The sequence below is a fragment of the Nannospalax galili genome, unplaced genomic scaffold (assembly GCF_000622305.1).
Source record: "Nannospalax galili isolate Female #2095 unplaced genomic scaffold, S.galili_v1.0 scaffold611, whole genome shotgun sequence".
In the NCBI taxonomy this organism is placed as follows: Eukaryota; Metazoa; Chordata; class Mammalia; order Rodentia; family Spalacidae; genus Nannospalax; species Nannospalax galili.
This window is the reverse complement of record NW_008330486.1, coordinates 3,058,718-3,067,742: the sequence shown is the minus strand read 5'-3', so window position 1 is coordinate 3,067,742 and position 9,025 is coordinate 3,058,718. Positions and strand designations below refer to the sequence as shown.

Sequence of the window (9,025 nt, the reverse complement as noted above, 5' to 3'; positions counted from 1 at the left end):
CCTTACAGCAATGGAAACCAAACTAGGCTACCACTAATGTCCAACTTTGTGAACCAATGAATTTATTTGGGTTACTTAGGAGTGTGAGTAGTGTGGATGAGGGCTTTCTTACAGGGGCAGAAACAACTCTAGGGCAAATGCATTAGTGCAGCCCACCCTAACATGGATGATGGCTCACTAAAACGAACACTAGAGCATACTGCATGACTTATAGGGAGTGAGCTGGTCTCTCTTCTCTCCTCTCTGTCTTCTCTGTCCCCCACCACTCTGCAGCTCAGCTTGTGTTGGTGTCTCTCCTGTTTCTTCTCTTTCCCTCTCCCTCTCTCCCCTCCCTCTTCTCTCTCCCATAGGTCTTCCCTCTTACACCCCCCTCTCCTTTCCTTCCCTCCCCCCTCAATTACTCTCTCCCCCTCCACCTCTCTCTACAGATCATCTGCTCTCTGTCTCTTCAGCAGCCCCTACTGTTTCCATAAGCTTTAGACGGAGGGCCTTATGCATCTGGTAGTGTTATGGAAAAGTCAGAGATCAATAGCCAAAGTGAGGTGAGGAGAGAGAGTTTAATAATTTTATACTAGCAGACTGCTCCATGAATCTTTCCATAAGGGAGTCGTAGCCCCTTCCAGTTTGGGGGAGGGAGGGCTTTTGTATTTATATGTGGGGAAATGCAAACGAAAGGCAAAACAGCACATAGGTGACAATTAAGTAAAAAGGTAGGTACCTGTGATAATTAAGCTAGGTAACACATGGCCTCAAAGGTTACAAGAATGCGAAAACTTTGGAAAACAAAGACTTCCATCCTGGGCAACTACAGGGGGGGATGAGAGGAGACTCCGAATCACTGCTCCCATACCTATCTTTTATCTCAGTTTTTCCTGCTCCAAATTTCTTAATTAGCATCACATTGCAAAAGCTTTCCTTTCCATAATGGTAGGTTTCAGGGGATTCCTGAGACTCCTTAATTCTTTACTTTCTGAGTCTAACAGCTTCCTGGAGAATTTCCTGAGTCTTGACCAGCTTCCCTCTATGATGTTATATCCTAACTACAAGGAAATCATTACACTGCAGATAGAATCCAATATGACCTATGTGCCTATAAAAGAACAGAGATGAGGATGGAACTACAGGGGAGACGTACACTAGACAGCGATACTGAAAACTAAAGAGGAGGCCCTTCAGTGAAGCCTCCCTGAGCTTCCTAGGAAAGCCCTTACCATCTAAGGACTTGACCTTTGGACTTCCGGCTCACACAACTATGAGGGACTAAGTTTATGCTTATGATGTTTCAAGCCACCTACATGCCGTCTACACAGAACCTGGAAGACTCAGCCAAAACTGTTCTGTCCAAAACAGCCTGGCACACTTCGCCAGCTTATAGTATAAAATGTGCAACTGAAAAGTGCAAGACTTGCTCATTTGACCTAAGCTCACCCCCCCTCACTTCAGTATCTTTTAGAAGGAGTCTCTTTCTGACAAAGATGAGTCATTTTTCACCTGCCACCTTGACCTGGAGCCCCCAAAACTGGAGGACTATAGGACTGACTCAAAGGAAGTTAAACTTTGTAGGGAGGAATCCTGTTATTCAAAGCTCCTTGTTACAACCTCAGGATAGCTGAACTGAGTCAAGGAGCTCATGGTGGAATGGCAGTCACTCAAGGAAAACAACAGGTTTTGTCAGGCATGCTTGCCTACCCTGGGTGGACCCAGGTGGCAGGCAGTCACCCTCTGAACATAGCTAATTCATGCTAGTCTGCAACTGAGTGTTTCAGAGTACAAGGCCCTTTAGTTCTGAAATGGAATTCAGCCACAGACCTAGCCATGTAGTCTAGGACAGCAGAAAAGCACACGTGGAAAGATAGAAGGAAGGAGGTCAGAAAGGGGAGAGGGAAGATGGAGGGGGGTCAGGACAAGAGGAGGAAAGATGGAGGGAGGGAGGGAGGGAGAGAGGGAAGGAGAGAGGGAGGGAAGGAGGGAAGAGAGGAGGAAAGGTAAAGGGAGGGAGGTCAGGAAGAGAGGAGGGATGCTGGAGGGAGGGAGGTCAGGAAGAGAGGAGGGACGATGGAGGGAGGGAGGTCAGGAAGAGAGGAGGGATGCTGGAGGGAGGCTGCCATCTATTTCATACTCATACATTCAGTGGAACATGGTATCTCTCAGTTTTTGTTTTGTGGTATGTGTATATGTATGTGCATTCTATGTGTTGCTCTGTGGATGAATGCCTGCCTTGAGGATTTCTAGGCACACGCAGATGGAGTGAAACAAGCCTGGGTTTGCAGCAGCCACTTGGAGCTGATCCACAGTCTGGTCTATTTTTAGCAGCGATGCCCCATGATTCTGCACTCTTAATATAACTGACAGCAACAGGGTCCTGCTGCGAACCGTAACTATAGCTAAGGGTTCTGCAGTTTGGATCACACCATCTGAACAAATAATGAAGGATTTCTAAGCCACTGAAACGTTCAAACACTACATGTTACTTTCCAGAATTCAAGAGGCAAAAAGGAAGGGAAGGCTCACTATATCAACGTTAACTCTACATGGGGACTTTTAACCAATCCCTCCAGAAACCACAAAGCCTGAGAACTAAGTAAACAAATGCCAACTTAGAGTATAGTCCTAATTAATGTTTGCCAGAATTAGTAAAAAATGAAAATAATGCTGAGATTGGCATGATTTATCAGCCCTTATGTCGACATAAAGCTATAAAGCAGGCAGCTCTCAGGAAAAATAAGTCAAATGATATTAATAGCCTTTAAAAAAAAAGGGGATGCTTTATCACAGACGTTATAAGAATGTAAGAGATAATGAGATACTATATACTAGCAGGTAAGAGTTGCCCTACGTATTTCCTCTTTAAACATGCAAGAAAAGATTACAGACAAATTCTGGAACTCTTAGGATGTCAAATCTGAGGGTGGGGGAGAATCATGGATGGGGCTAGAGAGATGGTTAGATCAGATCTTGCTGATCCTGCAGAGGACCTGGGTTGGTTCCCAGTACCCAAGTCAGGCAGTTCACACCCACTTGTAACTCTAGTTCCAGAGGATCTGACACCTCTTCTGGACTCTGCAGGCACCCACACTCATGTGCACACACCCACACAGGTACACATAATTTAAAAATAAAGCTTTCATGGATTGATCACAAATACTGAGACACCTGTCATTTTACAAAGATGAAAACGTGTCTGATGGTACAAATGACTTATATAGGCCTATATCCAATGTGAAGAGACAGTCTTAATCCAAATCTTGAAACTATTTTTGAGACAGAACTTCAAACTTCTCCTGCCTCAACTTCCCAAATGCTGGGATTATAGGCATGCCACCAAACCCAGTTCAAATCTTCTGACTTCTTGCCCAGTGTTCTTTATCCTTCCTGAACTATCTTGGAGCGCTCTAGGCCTGACTCTGTGCTTCATGCTTTGTATAACCACAGAAATGAGTAAAGCCCACTGATAACCAGCCAAGAGTTTAGAAGGCCTCCCTCCATCAGAGCTGTGTATTCTCAAGTAAAACCTCAAGGTTCCTCAGACAGAAATCAAGTCGAATCAGCAGAATCCTAAATCTTTAGAAACTGCTTCACCCAAGAACCAGAGTGGTAGCTAGAGACCTCCCGCCAGATCCTCAAACTCATGGCCTGCCTGACTAACAAGCTGAGTTCTCTGATGGTTTCAGCATTGGGGGGTCCCCCTTTGGGTGAAGGAAGGCTGTAAGAGGGAGAAAAGTCTCACTTACCAACCTAAGCGCAAGCCATACTGTTGAACAGTCCCTGTCTTTAGAGCGCTCAGACAAACAATAAAGTTCATTGTAGTGCGTGCTCTACAGAGGTACATAATGGATTCCAATCTAACAAGGTTTTTTGGCACTGAGCAGAGAAACTGGTTTTCAAAGAAGCAGGTATACATGAAAGGACACAATCAGCAGGATGAAAAATGCACCTATGGGAAAAAATTCAATGATAACTTGTAAGTAGTTAGTATCTAGAAGATACAAAAATATTCCTGCAATGTAACAACAAAAACAATATCCCAGTTTAAAAACAGGCAAAGGATGTTCTCACAGATGTGTGGAATCTAAGAAATGAACTCACACACGTAGGCAGTAGAATGATGGTCACCAGGGGTGGAACAAAAAGGGAAAAGTCAGAAACAGGCACAGAACTAAAGCACAGAGAAGTGTGCCACGGTGTTCCAGACACATTCCAAAACAGCTGAAAGACTTTTATTTTTATTTTATTTGGTGTGTGTGTGTGCGTGCACATGTGTGTGCACAGGCACATGCATGCCACACCATGAGTATGACATGCCTCATGTGGAGGTCAGAGGACAACTTCTGAGACTCAGTCCCCTCCCTCTATCATGTGGGTTCTGGGGATCAACCTCAGGTATTCAGGCTTCCAGAGCAAGCACTTTTACCCACTGAGCCATCTCTCAGCCCTAAAAGAGGATTTCGGGGGTGGAGTTTGTTTGTTTGGTTTGGTTTTTGGTTTTTGTTGGGGGGCTAGGTTTTTGGTTTCAGGAGGTTGTTTTCTTGAGACGGGGTCCTACTATGTAGTCCCAATTGGCCTGGAACTTGCTATGTAGACCATCTGAGGCTGCCCTCAGCCTCACATGATCCCCCTGCCTCTACCTCAGGAGTGCTGGGATTAAAGGTATGTACCACCACACCTGGCCTCCCATGAGATTTTTAAATGCTCTCACTACAAAGAAGTGATTTTTTTTTTATTGATATGGTACATATGCTAATTTGCTTGATTTGGCCATTTCTCAATGTATACAGGTGTTCTCTCACTTATGAGGGCGTTACATGCTGATAAACCCATCAACAATAAGATGATCATAATTAGAAAACACATTTAGACTAGAGATGAAGTTTAGTGGTAGAGTGATTGCCTAGCATATGTGAGGCTGTGGGTGCAATCCCCCTACTATGCAGGGAGAGGGGGAGAGGGGGAAAGGGGAAGAGAGTGGTGGGGGAGGGGGAGGGCAGAGAAAAGAAAGAGACAGAGGGAAGGAGGGAAGGGAGGGAGGGAAGACATTTCACACATTTAGTCTGAATGGCACAGAATTGTCCTGCATGTTCCCAGCCTAGAAAAAAGTGAAAATTCAAATTCAGCTTCTATTGAATGCAAATGACTTTCACACCACCATAAAGTGAAAAATTTACATCTCAAGCCAGCAAAATCAAGATAAACATCTGCACATTTGCAAATATGTATACTCCATAAATATATACAGTTCTAGTTTGTCAATTACAGCATAATACCTTTTAAAAAATAAAACCTTAAATAGACATTTCTCCAAATAGATCCATACAAATGACCAACAGGAATATGAAAAGCTGAACACACTGATCTTTAGAAAAGTCAGGACCACCCTAGATATTTCCTCATATGCTTTTTGGTTTGTTTTGTTTTCATAAGTTTATTTGGGTCATTTAAAATATTAAAACTGCTCCATTGACTTGTTCACTGTCTTTCCTTTGCCTATATCCTCGTTCCTTCTTTCTGGTGCCCCCGTACTTCTGTCCATACTCGCTTCCTCTCAGATATGTCCTAACCTGGTCTTTGTGTCTGTCATATTGTTATTTTCCTAAAATTCTCTCTCGTTTGGTCTCTTCACACATGCTTGCTGAATTCTTTTTGACTCTGTCATGTGTGGTGTTCTTTCACCTCCACAATCATTTAGTTTATTATAAAACTCATGTTGGAATGTTGCGTTACAGTTTACTGTTTCAAGGTCCAAAGAAAGCCCTTTGCTGTTTGTCAGTGATGGAAAATTTCTTTACCGAGTAATGTCAAAGTGCCTGCTTCCTTCTGCATCTTGGATTGGCTGTGGTGGCTGATGGGCTACTATCTTCTCCTGCCTGCTCTTTCCCTTCCATACACCACACCTTGATGGGACACCACTCCCTTACAGGGTCGCTCACATCTAGCAGATATGATGCTCTGACTGCCTCGGTCCCTTCCTTTTGACTTCCCATTAGTCACTGCTCTGGTCCACCAGGTCTCAGACCCGCCTGCAGCATCTCTCCACTCTGGGTGAGAATCACAAGTGCTCTGGTTTTAAATGGAGTCCAAAGTTTAGTGAAGGCTTAATGGCAGAAGAAAAATCTGGAGACTGTTGTAGGAGTAAGGCCACAGAAGACTCTGTGGAAGCTTTTGCAAATGTCTGAGCAAGGAATAGAGGAGTATGAAATGAAACAAATGGGTGGAGAGGACGGAAGAAGGACTTACCATCTACACAAATATAGGAAGGTAAGTGGAAGTGAGAGTCATAAAGTACTCCAAACAAAAAAAAAACAGGCTAGGGATGTGGCTCAGTTAGTAGTTTGCCTGGAATTCATAGGACCAGGCTTTAATCCCCAGCACTGCATAAACAAGGTGTAATGACACATGCCTGAAATTGTAGCACTCAGGAGGTAGAGGCAGGAAGATCAGAAGTTCAAGGTCACCCTCAGCTCTAAAGCAAATTGAGGCTAGCCTAGGCTACATGACAGCCTGACTCCAGGAAAGGAAATCCATAATTTGGAAATTTCTCAGAGAAATGACACAATTTTGTTAACACGAGGCAGGAGAGATCCCACAGTGTATAGCCTGAGAGATGGCCCAGCCAGGTGACCTGGTGAGCCCCAGTCAAGCAGCCTATGGACAGAGCCAGGGGAGGGCACAGGAAGGGTATCCATCAGGCCCACAAGAATCATCTTTGGGGAGAAGTGATGAGTTATACCAGGCAGGTATGGGGAGGGAAGAGGACTCAAGAGGTGAGAGAGGGCAGGTGCTATGAGGAGAGAAGGGTGAGCCAAAGAAAGATGGGAAAGGATGGGCAGACAGGAGAGGATGCTGGGAGGGCACCTCGGAAAACAGGAGGGCAGAAATAGCTGGGATGCTCACCAGGAAGAGAAGCGACTATGCAGTCTGGGTTGTTGGAGAAGATGGAGTGGGGGGGGTCAAGGTATGGGGTGGGGTGGCTGAGGGTCACAGATTAAGGAGGAGTGTTCAGAGAGGGAGGAGGCCAGGAGAAGGCTTTGTCTCCCCTCGTCTGTTGATTTTGGCCCTAAGATAGCTTTCTTTCTGCCTTTGGTGGGGGGGGGTTATAATTTTTGGTGGCCATACCCTGCCTCATGGAATAAAAGACAGGGAGGGAGAGATGCTCTTCCACCCTGGGACACGGAGCCAGTGTATCTTCAGGGAGTCATGGCCAGCTTCAGGATGGTCCTGAGCAGGACAGAAGCATTCCAATGAGCCAGCACAGAAGACAGAGCAGTTTAGGGCAGGCAAGAGGGTAGGTGCCAGCAGGGAGTCTGGGCAGATGGGGATCACTGGGTAGGTGGGCCTGCAGAAATCACTCCAGAGCCCTCCCAGACTGAGACAAGATTCTCTGCTCAAGTTCAGCCTAAGGGGGAATAAGGGCCTCATAGATCTGGGAAGCTCCTGGGCTGGGGTAGCAGCCAGGCTGGGATCGGGGGCCAACTTCATGACCTCTGAAAGGCCACATCTGTCCCTCCTACAAGGCCATGAAAAGTTCAGTATGCAGAGCCTACACAGGCTGAATTGGCAGTGTCTATGACATACACTGGGGCACCAAACACATCTGCAAGTACCTGTAAAATGTCGTTATTGTGAGATACCCCTCCTGTGACCAAAATCTTTGTCTTGGGCATGACTTGATATCCCAGGCCTTCTGCATAAATCCTCTTGGCCATGCATTGTCCTTTGATCAGTGCACGAATCTCCACATCCCTGGGGAATGCTGAGACCTCAACGTTTTCTGCATTAACCCTATGACACCCAATAATTTCAAGGGCGATCTCCATTACATCGAAATAGAAACCCAGGTTTCTGCTGTTCCCCATCTCTGTGGACCACAGGGCCTTAGAGAACTGGCTCCAGGAACAGGAAGCAGAGTCATCACGGGATCTTTTGTCTCATGAGGGAGCCATTTTTAAAGCACAGGAGTGCCATGTAGTGCTGGGCATCCACTGGGTTGCAGAAGATGTGGCCTTCAGGGCAGGTATAGGCTCCTGGAACCAGAGGAATAGGGTGTCACTGGTGCCCAGGCTCACCACAATGTCACTTTCCTCCAGCCTCATGCCTGCCAGCGTTGCTGGGTTGTCCCCAGTGAAGGCCACCACTTTGCATCCTGGAGCAAACCCATAGCATTGGACACAGTAGGAAGAAATGGCTCCCACAACTAAGCACGAGGGGACCGGGGAGCCGAGCTTCTCCTCTAAATGAGGGACACAGGCAGCAAGGCAAGCCTGGAGCCAGACTTTGTCTTGGATATGGAACAAGTTCATTCCAGAACCATCATTGTAGTCGATGGGGGAATACGAGCCCAGGAAGAGGGAGGCAGCAAAGCTGCTGACCAAGGAAATTCGTGTGTGAGTAGGCTTCAGGGTTCTGCTGGAAAACTTTTGCAATTTGGTTTCCAGTAAAACGCTCATAGGCTTGGGACCCTGTGAGGCAGCTGAGAGCCTGGGCCCCACCCACAGCAGCCTCCAGCAGGCGGCACTGGGCTGTGGTACTGGAGTCCATCCATATCGGGCAGTCACTGGTGGAGAAACAGGCCTGCAACTGCTGGTGTAACGCGAGAGCTGGTGACAGGCTCCAGTCTTCCAGTAAATGCTTCCATGTTGCTGTTGAGCGGAATGCCCCTCATAGGCTTTAATAATAACAACTGTTTGGTTTTTTTGTTTGTTTTGTTGTTTTGTTTTGTTTTATGTTTGAGCTGTAGCCCCAGCTGCACTGGAACTTGCTATGTAGACCAGGCTGACCTTGATCTCACAGAGATCTGTCTGCCTCTGCCTCCACATGCTGGGATTAAAAGCATGTGCCACGATGCCCAGCTAACAGCTATGTTTTGAAAAAGAGAACGGTAACAAGCTCTAATGAGGATGTGAAGTAACTCAATCCTTATGCTGTTGACAGGAATGTGGCATGGCACAGCCTCTGTGGAAAACACAGAAAGTCCTCAGAGTATTAGAAGTAGGACTACCCAATGATCTGGCGCTCCATCTTCCTAGTGGAT

The 9,025-nt window shown here is 46.2% G+C and overlaps 1 pseudogene; it reads right to left on the bottom strand.

The window, feature by feature from the left end:
• Positions 1-7,339: 7,339 nt before the first annotated feature.
• Positions 7,340-8,550, bottom strand: LOC103745883 (annotated as a pseudogene).
• Between the last annotated feature and the right edge of the window lie 475 nt (positions 8,551-9,025).